At 34.7% G+C, this 15,437-nt stretch overlaps 1 long non-coding RNA gene across 1 annotated transcript in view; it reads right to left on the minus strand.

The window, feature by feature from the left end:
• Positions 1-717: 717 nt before the first annotated feature.
• LOC103096738 (uncharacterized) overlaps positions 718-15,437 on the minus strand; it is a 32,352-nt gene continuing 17,632 nt past the window's right edge. Inside the window, exons 2-3 of the long non-coding RNA XR_008911189.1 lie at positions 3,208-3,335; positions 718-1,050 (exon numbers count right to left, since the gene is read on the minus strand). This is a non-coding gene — a long non-coding RNA (uncharacterized LOC103096738). The remainder of the gene's footprint in view (positions 1,051-3,207; positions 3,336-15,437) is intronic.

Raw genomic sequence — 15,437 nt, forward strand, 5'->3', positions numbered from 1 at the left:
AGATTGTCAATAATCTGTTTCCACTATACTTATACAATTTTAATTTCTGTTACAGCCATCTATGAGTTCTCAATTCAACCAAAATATGTCTCTTCACTGTTTTTCACAAACATTTTACATTCTTTTCTTACTTCAAATTTTTACTTAATCTAGTTCTCTTCTTTCTCTTTCTATATCTAAACGGCATTTTTCATCTATCTAACCCTATTTATCCTTTAGGACCAAACTTTTTCAGTCTCCTCTGAGAGATCTTTCCAATCTCCTCCAACACACAGAGAGTCCATCTTCCTTATTTCCTCAGAGATTTATCAGATTCACTTTTGATAATTCCATATTGTACTTTTGTATCACATTTATAACTTCAATTCCTGAATAATGGAATTATTGGGTTACATTTATTTTAGTGTATAACACAATGCTTTACTTATAAGAAGCATTGAACAAGTTTTTTTCTGAATGAATAATTTTTAATTATGACCTTTTTAGTTCTTAAAGGTTTGGGGAGGAATAAGCATATAGCGTGTATATATATATATATATATATATATATATATATATATACACATATATATATATATATAACCATATGCATCTCTCAACATAGATAAGTAGAGATGATAGGCAGATAATTGTTATATAGACAGATAGACAGATAGACAGACAGACAGACAGATAGATAGATAGATAGATAGATAGATAGATAGATAGATAGATAACTGAGTTACTTTGTTGTTTATTTTTCTTTTTTATTAATCTAGACAAATTTTCATTCTGAACTCTCTGGTTCTGTCAAATGTGTAGAATCATTCCTGTTCTCCTTTGGGGACACCTTCTTCCTGTTCCTCATTTGTGCGTTTTTTTTGTGGTGGACACCTGGAGGAAGATCTGTTCATGTCCATGTGGCTTGGTACTGTGGATCACACCGCCTCCTCATGAGTTGGGCATCAGCTCTCTGCTCAGAAAACTACCTTATGTCCTCTAATCCAAAGCTTTCAAGTGAATTTTCCTGACTAGGATTTGAAGAATCAACTCTATCCTTATAGAATTTACCTACAAAAAATGCAAGAGTACAGAATATTAAACAAAAATAAAGATGTTATTGCTTAAGCTCATTATTTATCAAGAGATGTTACATGGACATTTTATGAAATAAGATTTTAGATTTGAAAATATTCCTTAGAAAAGATTTCTAAAATTTTACCTATGTGAATATGAATCATTAAGGAAGTAATATATATATATATATATATATATATACATATATTTTTTTTTCCTCTCACCCTACTTGAGCTAATCTTGGCACTCACATAGCTATTCTCTTCAATCTGCATTCTACTTTTGTAATTATCTTTTCTTGTATCCCTTAAATATATTTAGTTTCAATTGGGTTTGGCTTTATGGACTTGGGTAAAACAGAGTTGGAAGACAGAGAAAGCACCTACTACCTCAAAGTATCTGAAACAGAAACCTGACTGAAGTTTCTCCTCTACCCCTCTGGAATAAAAACATTGATATCCCCTGAAAATTCAGTTAATGCATAAAGAGGTTAATATCCTATCTTAATTAAATTTATCAGTTAACTATAACCAATAGTTTTTCATACAATGTTGTTTGTCTTTTGCAGAAAGGGAGAGTACTGGTTAGTGTAGAGAGCCAAACTTAAAACCAAGAAAGATGCACTCTTTCCTTCTGACATATATTGGCTATGTAATCTTGGTCAAATTATTTTATCCTTTCAATGTTCAAGGCAACTCTCTAAGACAGTAAAAATGCAGAGGCAGTCCTAATCTTTATTAATATAGCTATTTTCCTCACTCAAGAAATTACTAAAACAATGAAATTTCAGGCACTTTTTCCATTTATACCCCTTTTTTTACAACAGTTCTGTGAGGTAGACAGTATGTTTTGTTGTTGTTGTTGTTCTTGTATTGCTATTATTTTTTGTCTTTTTTTTATTTTTCACCATTATATGTGAGAAAAGTGAGGTCCAAAGAATTAAAGTGACTTCATCCCAGTTCATATAGATAGGGCTAACACTTCAAGAGAGTTAATCTGAATCAAAAACCAGTGTATTCATTCTACTGTATTTTATCACTTCTAATGCAATCACTTAGCAAGACCTTAAGGACTGAGACATAGAATAGGTCATTTTCTTTAATGGGGGTGAGATTCAAGAAATGTCTAAAGCTTGCCTCTTACAGCAAGCTTGTGTATCATCTTCTATAGTTATAGGTGAACATGAAGTTTTTGGGTTCACTAGGAGAAGCCTTGGAATTTAGGAAGAATCCTATTGGATGATTGAAGTCAGTTTGGTTAAACCACTCTACAGGTTTCTCTATGTCTAGGTTCAGGTCTAAATTTGCTTCTCGGGGGCAGCTGGATAGCTCAGTGGATTGAGAGTCAGGTCCAGAGAGAGGAGGTCCTGGGTTCACATCTATCCTCAGATACTTCCTAGCTATGTGACCCTGGAGAAGTCACTTAACCCCGATTTCCTAGCCCTTACCACTCTTCTGCCTTGGAATCAATACATAGTATTGACTCTAAGACAGAAGGTAAGGATTTAATAACATAAAATAAAATGAAATAAATTTGCTTCTGTCACTGCACTGTCTCTACTTTTATTCTGATTATTATGAAATATATTTTATTTATTTATTTAGAATATTTTATTTATTTAGAATATTTAAAGACTAACAATGGCTTGAGAGTCATTTGCATGGGTCAGTTATGTTTTCAGGGTGACTACAAGATATTTTAAGGGAAAATATATTATGTAATATATTATTTATATTATATAATATATATACACACATATATAAATTCACATAAAACTATCTGTTTATACCTAGAACAATAACTATTCTCTAGTGTGATTCTACCAATCAGTCCACACTAGAAGCTGGTCCTAACCTTCCCACATTGTATATGTCCTAGCAATTAGACTAACCTAGAATAGCAATGAATGAAGAAGAGAGAAGAGGTCCACCCTTGGACTTTGAGGTCAGGATGTAAAGAGGATTATAGAAATCACTGAAGCATATACTACCCAGGTACTATGGGAGAGTGGCACAAATAATATTGCTTCATCATCAACCTGATTGAAAGTCTAAGACCTATTTGAATGGTACATGAAAGAAAGTTTCCCATGATTTCCCTGTGAGTTTTGAGGTTGTGGAAAAACTAATAATGAGCAGAAAGATCACTGACCTGGGCATGTTAGACTGGGAGTCACAGATTTGGGAGTCACACAGATTTGAATTCAATCCTAGTTTAGCCACTTAGCCTGGGTGACCTTCCTCAAGTCAATTTATCTTCATGAGCCTCAATTTCCTCATCTGTAAAATAAGGAGACTTAACTAGATGATCTTTAATGCCCTTTCCAGCTTGAAACCTATGATTCTACATCTACATATAGGACAGCTATGTGCCACAGTAGAGACCTAGTTTGGAGTCAGGAAGACTCACCTTCAGGAATTCCAAATCTGACTTCAGACACTGTGTCTGTGACCCTGGGCAAGTTGCTTAACCCTACTTGCCTCAGTTTCCTCATCTGTAAATTGAGCTGGAAAAGGAAATGGCAAACCACTCCAATATCTTAACCAAGAAAACTCCAAATAGCGTCAAAAAGAGTCGCACAACTGAAAAATGACTACACAATAATTAAACATTTGCATGAGAAATTTATAATTGCTATTTTAGCAACATTTCTCTAAATCCTTGTCTTTTTACGTTTGGGAATGTGGTTGTTTTCTGAAGAGCACTAACTCCCTTCATATAACTTGCTATTATGCAAGAATTTAGCTTCTAGCTCATTTCCATTTTATAATATTATCTGCCTTAAAAATGATTTCTAAAAATACATTGTTATATTTATTGTGTTGACTGTACTGATTTTTATCATGAACTGCCTTGGGCAATGTACGACAAGGGCCCATATAAAGGCTATTTTATTATAATGTAAGCAATGATTTCAGATGCGTATTGGTTAATCTGGGGCTATATTTGCCACATGCCTAACACTCCTTAGTTATTTCCATTCATGTGACCAATAGTCAGTAGGCTCAGACTCCATTTAACCACCACTGATTGACACCATGATTCCAGTAAATCCTGATAAGTGGTACTGTAGTCTGTTGTAAGTCAGCGGTATAGCTTTAATTGTTCAGTTCTTTTAAAAAGTTTAAAAAAAATTTTGTCCATATCTGTGATTCTTTTTAGTAGGTGGGAACTCATAGTTTAAATGTTCTCTTTGCAAACACAGATCAACAACTATTTTGTAAACACCTAATCTTCTAGAGGTATTGGGGGTGGGGGAAAGAAATCGTGAATCACCCAGGGACATAGTGAATATACTTGAGTTTTATACCCAACTCTTCTAATTCAAAGATGTAATAAGGGCCAGGAATGACTCCAGCTGCTCTCTGGTCCAGAACTAGGGTGAGATAAAACCTCCGTATATCAGTTAGCAGTTATGGGATGATATCAGAACTTTATACAGAGTAGAGAAAGGACAATTTCAGAAGATACAATATTGATTTATTTGTGTACAGTTTCTCTTCTCTGTGTTGTCCATTATGGTCTATGCTTTGCTGACCACAAGTCTGAGCAAGGAACAAATGATTGGACACGGTGATTGTTTGGTCTCTAACTTTTTTTGTTTGTTGTTTCTTTTTTATTTAGATTATCTAAAGACTATAACAATGGTTTGAGAGTCTTTTGCATGAATCCATTATATTTTCAGGGTAACTACAATATGCTTTAAGGGAAAAATATATTATCCTGAATAATATATGGACTTAGGGTATTACTCATACCACTTAAAGAAAGCTTCTATCTACTCTGAAATACTTGTCGTGGCCTAAATAAAAGCCTGAGCAATGATTTGAACTTTTCCTTTTTGCTGAGAAGTTCTAGGGCCATATTTGTAGGGGAAGATTTTTCTGAGCATAATTTTATATTGGGGATGGGAAAAACATGTTGGGAAATGTTAATTTATTTTTAATTATATTCATAAGCATTTGATAAGCTTATAATGTGGACAAATTTTGTGCTAGGCACTGGTGATATAAAAAATGAAATGATGTCATAATTCATTACCTGTAGGAGGATTGTATAATACTAAAGGAGAACAGAAAATTGAACAAATAAGTACAATACAAACTAGAAAATACTTAAACAAAGAAGAGATATGAACAAGAAGACCTTGTTAAATTTAAAGAAGATAAAAAAAGATCTGGAAGGGATTAGAGAAATCTTCATGGAGGAAATAGCATGCTATTTGAGCCTTAAAGGAAGAAACTGATCAAAAAGATGGAGATCTAGGGGAAGTGCATTCTAGGGAGCAGGACTAGCAGAAATCTATGTAGAGGCACAATGTTACACCACTAGTTATTTCTATTGCAGGAACAGGATGTATGTAAGATAATACTATTAAATAAAGATGTAAAGGTAAGTATCATTTGGAAAATAACTAAAGATATTATGACATATAAATGTGAAAGAATATTATTGTGCCAGAAAAAAATGACAAAAAGGACAGTTTCAGAGGAATCTAGAAATACCTCAGCAAACTAATGTGGAGTGAAATGAATAGAAGTAAGATAATGTTGTTATTTATATGATGGCAATATTATAAAGATAAATAACTTTGAGTAACTTTAGAACTGATCAGTGCAATGATAAACCATGACTCTGGAGGTCTGAAAAATGAAACATGTCACTCACCTCCTAACAGAGGTGTTTGACTTAAAATATAGAATGAGATTAATTTTCAGTCACAGTCAATGTGGGAATTTTTTTTCTGCACTTTGCATTCCTCTGATAAGGATTATATTTATTTATTTTTAATGTTTAATAAGGGCAAATAAGAAAGAATTGGAAATTGAGGGGATGCCCACCATTTGGAAAATGGCTGAACAAATTGTACATGTTGGTGATGGAATACTATTGTGCTATGAGAAATGATAAGCAGGATTATTTTAGACAAAGCTGATAAGTTCTGCAGGAATTAATGCAGAGAGAAATGAGCAGAACCTGGAGAACATTGTACACAAGACAAGCGATATTATACAATGATTAATTATCTGCGCATACCTGGTCACTCTCAGAAATGCAACGATCTTGGACAATCCTGAAGGACTTGTGAGGGGAATGCTATCCACTTCCAGAGCAAGAACTGTTGGAGTTGTCTTTCACATCACTGTATTCATGGCTTTATTTGGGGGGTTTGTATGAGTTTTCTCTCATAACCCATATGGAAGTGTGTTTTGCATGACAAAAATTCTCAGAAAAAACAAGAGAATTCATGACATATTAGGGATGATAGAGGAAGCTCTCTGTTGGAGGAGATGGGATTGAGGGGAATGACAAATAAGAAAAAAGAAAAAAGTGGCCTTGGTAGGAAGTAAGGTCACTTTATCATTAGAGGCAGGGTGAAGGAGAAATGGAAGCAGAAGGCAGCTAGGCAATAAGAGGTAAGGGAGAGGAGAGAAGGGGGAATTCACAACAAAGGGTCTTGATTTTTTATGTAAACTGCAAAGCAAGATTATCAGCTGAGAGAGGAGGGGAAGATGAGACATGGGAGGTTTGAAGAGTGATGAAAAGTTTTGGAAAAGTGGATGGAATAGTGAGTTGTTAAGGCAGATAGTATAGGATTGGCAAGAAGCAGTAAAGACCCAGAGGAAGTAATATAAAATGAATTTGTAGTGGACCTGGTCTGAAAGATTGCATAATTTTCTCTGAAGAATGATGGGAGTGACCAAAGGTAGAGACTTGTTTGATCTCAATCCTTGATATGGTAAGGAGGCTAAAGATTCAAGAAAACAGGACACTGTAGAGTTGAATTGCTTCCACAAAGGGTCAAGATATGGAGAAGAGAAGATGGCCTGGGAAAGAACCTAATGGTCAAAGGATTAGCAGTCATGATGCAGATTAATATTAAAGTTTTATTAGGAAAGGTAGAGGAACAGATTGAAAAAGGCAATAAATTATTATTGATTAAGGGAATTTCATAATTTGTGAAGCTATAGAGGTATGTTCTTGAAGTCAGGATCAAGGGTATGACCATCTTTGTGTGTCTGAGGTAGTTTGGAGGAGGAACTCATGGGAGAACTGAGTGGTTAAGGTATATGAGGAAGAATTAATATGACCAAACACTTGCCAGTATTTTGTTCTTACATTGTGCAGAGAGCATAAAATGTGATTATCCTTCTTCTGTACAAAGTAGAGATATGGCATGCCTTGGTGAATACATGCTATTTGATGAGAATCTTTTTTGTAAGGCAAGTAGTAGGGGGAAATGCCCCATAGGTATAAAACAATAAAAGAGAAGTCACTTTGTGGAAGTGACCAATAAAAGAAAAATTAGATTTATGGAACAAAAATCCTCAAATTCAAGAGGCAATTTTATTTCTTCTCCTACCACCTGTGTTTCCATATACAATGGTAGAAATAAAATATGAGAGAGAGAGAGAGAGAGAGAGAGAGAGAGAGAGAGAGAGAGAGAGAGAGAGAGAGAGAGAGAGAGAGAGAGAGATGAATCTGATGAATCTTTCCTTTAGGCCTCATACTCTCAGTTGAAGTGGGCTTGAATTAATCAGCTTCCCACTAATCATGTAGCATACTATTTTCCAGGAGAAGACAATATTTTTCCCTTCAATGAGCAAAATAGGACATCCTGGTTGGTTTGTACAATAATTAATGACTGCTGAATAATGATTGAAAGATGAATGTAAATGCTATCTTCCATGATGAAAACTGATATGAGATACCAGGGACAATATTTGGAATAACCACTTTTTTTCAGGATTTTTCAGGAAAGTATTCTTTAGATACTTTAGAAAGGGAAAAAAGGTGTATCAATAAAGCATATTGTGTAGTGCCTAGAGTGCTAGGCCTAAAGTCAGGAAGACTCAGACACTTAATGGCTATGTGATGCTAGGCAAGTCACTTAAACCTTTTTGCTTCAGTCCTTCATCTGTAAAATGAGCTGGAGATGGAAATGGCAGACCACCCCACTGTCATTGCCAAGAAAACTTCAATAGGGTCAGAAAGAGTTGGACACCACTGAAAAAACAATTGAATTGAATTTCATTTGAGACAAAAAAATAAAATAAAGATATGTGGGCATGAAATGTAAGTGATTGTGTGGCTTTTGGGATCATGAAAATAGGCTTTTCTTCTGATTCTGTAAATTATCGCATCCTGTTTGATAAGAGACTAGAAGAAAAAGATCCCGGAAGTTTGTGTGGACTACAGTGAAATTTGTCAGTTGTTTTATTCCTTTTTTGGGGAAAAATAAATATAAAAATGAAAAGTTTAGACTAAATATCAGTAAAGGTTTTTTTTGCAAATATATGTTGGATTATAGAATGATTCCCAAAGGAAACCTTTTTATTCTTTACACTATAATTATTTTCCCATTGGACCTGCTCAAATCCTGAACCCGATTGAGTCAGAGTCTTGGTATGTTTCACTTCCTTTGACTTGAAAAATTCCCTTTAAAAATAGTGGGAGAATTAAGACTAGGAAAATATGCCAGAACTACAGGATATCGTAATACTTCATCAAACAAATGTTTTGGGAAGATGTAAATGAGGGCATTTGATTGTGAGTATTATTTCCTTACTAAAATAACATGTATTTTTGACTTATTGAAAATTTTCTAGACAAGTCTCATGATTGGTTATGACTGAGTTATTCCCAGGCAAGTTCACAGTCTGTAAATAACAAGATAAGAAATTAGAAGTAATCACTTAAAAACATAAAAAGAAGAATATCTGTGCAGAAATAGAGTAATAATGATTTTAGTTGTGAGTTGATTTGGAATTTGAATCAAATCTGAATTTTTAGTTGGGAGAAAGTATGACTTTTGGATATTTCACATATCTAATACCTTAATTTTCTTAAGTACAATATAAAGTGTGTTTTTTTAATACCTCGACCCTCCATAAGTTTTTTCAGCTGTACATTCTAATAGTCTAGTTCCAGTAATATTGCTCTAGACTTTATAAGTTACTCTATATGTTTGAGAAAGTGGAGAGTCTTGAAATGCAGGCAAAGATATACTTCACCATTAATGACAATAATGGGAGGTCATCTAAAAATAGATGTGGATGGAAGCAGAATGGCCCCATCTCTAGTCTTCTGAATGCAGTTCAACAAGATAATATAACTGAGAACAACCAGAGACAAAAGCTAATTATCAATCTGACAAAAGATATTTTCAGGTTTTTGACACAAGGTGTGAGGACATCTGGGCAGTATGGCCTGTCACATGATGTTTTTCATCATGTCATGATGATGTCACAAAACATACTGGGCTTCCTTAAATGATCTGCTGAATCCTCTTATACCAATCGTTCACAGAAGATTTCTCTGTACACTGCTCAGTTTGAATTAGTGTAACTATTGGTAAGATAGTTGCAAATAAAAACAATAATGTGACTAAATGGACTAGATCATAGATTTATCAAGGTCTACCATAGTAGCTGAATCCACATCCCACCCATGTAAGTCACAGGGTTGTCCTGGGACAGTCCCTTTGGTTGTGCTAGTTCTGAGGATGGGGTTGCATCAATACTATGGCAGGGGTGAATATTGTGTAAACCAAAGGATGCTATGTAAGAGCATCCATGGTAAGGAAAAATGCTGATATAGTTCTAAGACATTAAGTTATGGGCATAATAATAGTAATATCATAGATACATGCATTTGATAACACTATTTTTCTTGACATTCTTAGCATTCATTTAGTAATGAATTCTTAGGTAGGAACAATTTTTCCTTCACAGGATATATTTATAAAACTGAAATTAAAAAAATTAATGGTGCATTCAATGATTTGTTTGTTTGTGAGTTATTCTTTTTTTTGCATCAAAAGCCAATGCAAGCAATAATAGAAAATTTTATAATTTAAAACATTCTAACTATCCCATTCAACTTCCTATTACCTTACCCTATTGAAAGGAAAGGATAATCTCACTGAATGTAAACTTTGTTGATATGTCAAGAAAGGAACTTGAATTTTTTAGTCATCAACATTTATATGGTGGGTATACAATATTTCTTTAAGGGTTCACTTTTTAATATATTTGAATGACCTTTGTTTTCAACTTCAACTTGTTTACTTCCTTGTATACCCAACTCAAGAAGTACTTTCTAAAAAAAAATTTCTACTGAATTTCCAAGCTGCTAGTCTTTTTTACAAATGACCTTGTATTCACTTTGCATCTAGTCTCTATGTACTCATATACCAGTGATGGCAAATCTATGGCATATAGAGTGCTCTCTATGAGCAACTTGGCCACCTTCCCTCCCCCCAGTTTGTTACTAGACAGACAGAAGGAATTGAGTGGAGATTCTCCCTTCCCTCTCTCCACCAAACCTTCTGACATTCTTTCACATCACCCATTGCTCTGTATGGCAGCCCAATCAGAGTTCATTGGGGATAAGGTGGGCAGCTCATAGGCAGCAGAGCTAGAGGGGAGTAGAGTTCTCAGGTTACTCCCCTCCCTCTCTCTACACATGCTGAGAACATTCCTCACTTCACCCATCCCTCCTCCCAGCAATCCAATGGAAATGCTTCCTCCTTCCCCTGCATAGGGTAAGGGGGAGAGGGAAAGAATTCCCAGCATTTGGTGAGCAGAAGGTACAGCAATCAGTATGAAGGGTGGGGTGGTTGTGGGGTGGGGGGCTCGCACTCCATCTCTAAAAGGTTCACCATCTCTATCATATATGTATATATTTTCTGATACTATGGAATGCAAGTTCCCTATCAAAGAGGGCTCTTCCATTTCTGTCTTTGTATTTCCCATTAAGTCTAGTGTCTAAAACATACTTGTCTGCTATTGATTAGTGAGCCTACATTAAGGTCTTGAAAAGATGATAGAAATTATTCAGTCAACTTCCCAAATTCTATTTTAAAAGATGAGGAAACTGAGGAACAGAAGTAAGTGTTAAATGACTTAGATAATGGACCACAGTTATAACCAGATTTCCTGGCTCCAATTTCATCACTTTTTATGCTTCTTATCTTCTGTTCATGCCTTGTTCTAGTTCCTGGGACTAAACATAAAATAGAGGGAATCTGAGATCTAAAGTAAAAATATAGGATGAATTTTCATGGTTAAGTCATGAGAAGGGTTGGGTACTTATAAAACATTTTATGTCACATAAAAATTAGAATTCTTGAACTAGAGCTGAGTTTGTCAACACAGTTCATAAATTATGTCTATTTTGTATACATATGTACATACATGTGTATGAATATATATGTGTATTCCCTTGGGGGTTTATCCTATAATTTTATTTTATGTATTTACAAACATGATTCTGAGGAGTAAACACACTTTTTTTACCAGATAGCCAGAGGGCTTAATGACACAAAAAGGGTTAAGAACTCCTGAGCTACTAAATGATCATCCTAGTGAAAACATCAACAAAATGATAATAGGTTCTGATCAAGGACACATGTAAAATGAATTGGAATTGTGTGTCGGCTATGGGAAGGGATTAAAAGAATATGATTCGTTTAACCAAGGAATAATGTTCTAAATTGACTAAATAAAATTTTTCAAGACAAAAAAAATTTTTTTAAGAACTTCTGAGCTAGAGATTGAGGATAGAGTAATTTCAGGAACTGAGTAGGGAACTCCCTTCCTGAATGAAGGACACAACATAATTAAGATTTAGTAGGTAAATCCTCCAAACTTGAGTTAGGCACATGGAGAAGCAGTGGAAAACTGCCTGAACTGAGAATAAGAGACCTATGCTCAAAGTTTTTTCTATCACCTTGGACAAGTCATTTTATTTTTCTGGACTTCAATTCCTCATCTTGCAAAATGAAGACATTGAAATGAATTGTCTCTATTTCCTTCCAGTTCTAACTACATGAGTTCATTGTTTTCCTACTTTTCCATAATAAGTATTAAGGCAAGATTTGAACTCAAATCGTCTCTTACCCATCATGGCTAGGTCATTCAGTGGATATAGTGACAGGCATGGAGTTAGGAAGACTCATCTTCCTGAGTTTAAATTTGGCCTCAGACACCTAGTAGCTCTGTGACCCTATTTGCCTCAGTTTCCTCTTTGGTAAAATGAGCTAGAGAAGGAAATGGTAAACCATTCCAGTATCTTTCCCAAGAAAACTCCAAACAGAGACCTGAAGAGTTGGACCTGAATGAATAACAACAACAAAATCTCTTACCAACCCTACCACACCATCCATGCTGCCATACTATTATCAAAGACTGGATACTCATGGAATTTGTGTTTAAAATTAGGCCTGAGCATAGAAGATATTTAATAAATTCTTAAAGACATTATTTATAAAATCTAGGTTCAGATCCCCATATTAATGGATAATCCCCAATTGAATTTAAAGATTAGCTAGTGAACGAAGATAGTTTGACAGGCATTTGAGATAGAAAGAACTTTCTGGCATGAAGGATTGTCACATACAAAAATATGCTATTTTAGCATCTCCCTCTCTGGAGTTCTTTTAAAATAGATTACACTCTTAAATGTCTAGAAAGGTTTTTTCATGTGTGGCTCTAGTGAAGGTATATGAGGGGAATAGTGGGGGGTGGGATGGGAAAGGTGATGACCTCTAAAAGTCCCTTAAGTCTCAATGATTTCACAATTGAATCATCCCTTCCACAGGGCTGACAAGTACTTTTTTATTCTACTGCACACATACAGCTCTCCCTGCTATTTCAATTGAATCTGATGTTCCTCTCCTCCTCTCTTCAGTTATTGCTTGCATTGCCAAGAATTTTCACTGTCCTGATCCAGTGGCAAAACTACAGCTCCTAGCAATCTGTTAAGTAAGGAGAGGCCTCAGAGATTCCATGGGAAGGAAGGTGTAAGCACTGTCATTTTTATGGCAGAAGCCTTTCTGCAAAGACTCTTCAGCAAATGAAAGTCAATTAATGACACCATCCCTAAACTACAGATGCTCAAGCATTTCAGAGTATCTCTGAGGTGGCTCAGAGAGAGCATCTGTGCAACTATCCCCCCAGGTCCCTAAAGAGAGCCAGTAAAGTTGTACCCAATGTTTCTTGTGATCATTCCAGAAGTTCTATCTCTGGAAGAGAAAGTATTTCCAAGAACGTATGTACAGTCCTGGAAATGCTAATGGGTTGGCATCTTTCCCCCAAGTATTTCTAGCCAGAGGGAATGAATGAGGGCATAGTGCAGCAAGTTACTGGGAATGCTTGGATTTCTTCACTCCCCCAAGATACTTACCTACTAATCTCTAGTGGTTTTCTTTTCTGTGAAAACAATCCACATTCCTGGGAACCCAAATATATATTTCTGCATTTTTTTTGCTGCCACATTAAAAAGAAGAAGAAGAAGAAGAAAGCAACTGCATCTCTCCTAGCAAAGGGGAAGTATGTACAAGTTTCTTAAGGGACTCAAACGTGCTGAGAGGCAAATGAATGGCCACTGTGGGGAATTTATTTTTCATGCTGAAAAAGCAAAGGCTAATAATAATTGAGGTAAATTTGCAAAATGCACAGCTTTACAATAATCATATGATACCTAGTGATTTTGAAATTGAGGTAGGGGGAAAAAAGGAAGCACGAGAGTAGCCTGGAATTATGAAAATCAAGAAGTTACTTAAAATATTTGAGGGTGTGCTGTTACTGAATCAGATGCCATATGTTTTATTTGCTTCAGAAGAGAAAACCTGTTATCAATTGAAACATAACTCACACACAGGTGTTTAATTTTGATTCTACAAGCTGATCAAGATGAGCCAGAAGGATTGCTGTTGTGTAAGAGGTGGAGGTGTTCCTTTGGTAAAGGAGGGGAGGGGAAGGGGAAAAAAAGCTTTTTTTTTAATTTTTAGCTAATATTTTATTTTTATATATTTTATATATTTTTATAAATATTTCATATTTAGCTAATATTTTATTCTTTTCTTCTTACCATTCTTGGAGTGGGAAAAAATAAATTATTTCTTTTGTTCTCTCTTAAAAGAAGACAGGTTGGAAAATTAATTTTTAATTATTCAGACTTTAAAGCTAGCTTTATTCTGAAAACTTTTTAAAGATCATATTCAATTCAAAAATGATATTAGGCATGGAAGTGGGTAGCTGGTTGACTTAATAGATAAAACCTGGCCTGGAGAAGTGAGGTTCTGGTTTTAAATTTGACCTCAGACACTTCTTAGCTATGTGACCCTGAGCAAATCACTTAACCTCAATTGCCTTAATTTTCTTTTGCCTTGGAATTGATATTTAATATCAATTCCCAGAAAGAAGGTAAAGGTTTAATATATATACATATATGTTTGTATATGTATATATATGAATGTCAGCATATCAAACACTTTGCAATTTTAAGTCCCCAAATATTGCTTACTATAGTACCAGATTTTCCTATTCTATATTGCAATATGTGCCAAAGAATATGGAAATATGATATGATTAAAAGGGTATTATATTCAAAGTCAGAACAGACAAGTTCCTGCACTTTTTACTCACCATAGGCAAGTCACTTAATTTTTCTTTGTTCTGTTTACTTATTTGTAAAATGTTATCCGCCATGTCAAATGGCATAATATAAGCTAAGTTTTTTATAACTCATAAAAGTCATGAACAACGAATGTCATCATTTACAGGTACAGCCTATCCTCATTCTAGGATTCCATATTTGGAAATTCACCTAATTTCTAACATGTATTTATAACCCCCATATCAATACTCATGGTGCTTTTGTGTGCATTTGCCATCATTCTGCAGACATGTACAAAGATGTGGAAAAATTAGACTCAACCACGCCATGTTACCCATTGAGTTTGAGTAAAGAGATGCTCAGACTTCCATCTTGTTTTAGGTCTCATACAATAAACAAGTGTCCTTTTTTGTGTTCAACTTAGTGCCACATTTTTTGCATTTTTATGCTTTTTGTTGGTGATTTCACTATTTAAAATGGCCCCCAAACATCATAGTGAAGTGCTATCTAATGCTCCTAAGCACAAGAAGGCTATGATGTGCTTTTCAGATAAGATACTTGCATTAGGTAAGCTTTGTAGTGTTCTTGGCTGTGAATTCAATGTTAATGAATCATCAATACATTATACCTAGGAAAAGTAGAAATTCACATTTTTTATAACAAATATATATATATATATATTTTTTCAAACAGAAACACATCAGATAAGATTGTATATTGATCAATTGATGAAAAACACATGACCAGAGGTTCACAGAAACCTAACTTTTCATTTCTCCTAGGAGCAATAGTTCAGTATTTGCTAATTTAGTGTTAAACTCAACTTTATTGAATATATCTTAGTAATATATGACTTTTTAGGATCTCATTTGGGATTTTCTTGGCAAAGATATTGGAATTGCCATTTCCTTCTCCATCTCATTTTACAGATGAGGTAACTGAGGCAAAAAAAAAAGGTTAAATGACCTTCCCAGGAT

The sequence above is a fragment of the Monodelphis domestica genome, chromosome 4 (assembly GCF_027887165.1).
Source record: "Monodelphis domestica isolate mMonDom1 chromosome 4, mMonDom1.pri, whole genome shotgun sequence".
Classification (NCBI taxonomy): domain Eukaryota; kingdom Metazoa; phylum Chordata; class Mammalia; order Didelphimorphia; family Didelphidae; genus Monodelphis; species Monodelphis domestica.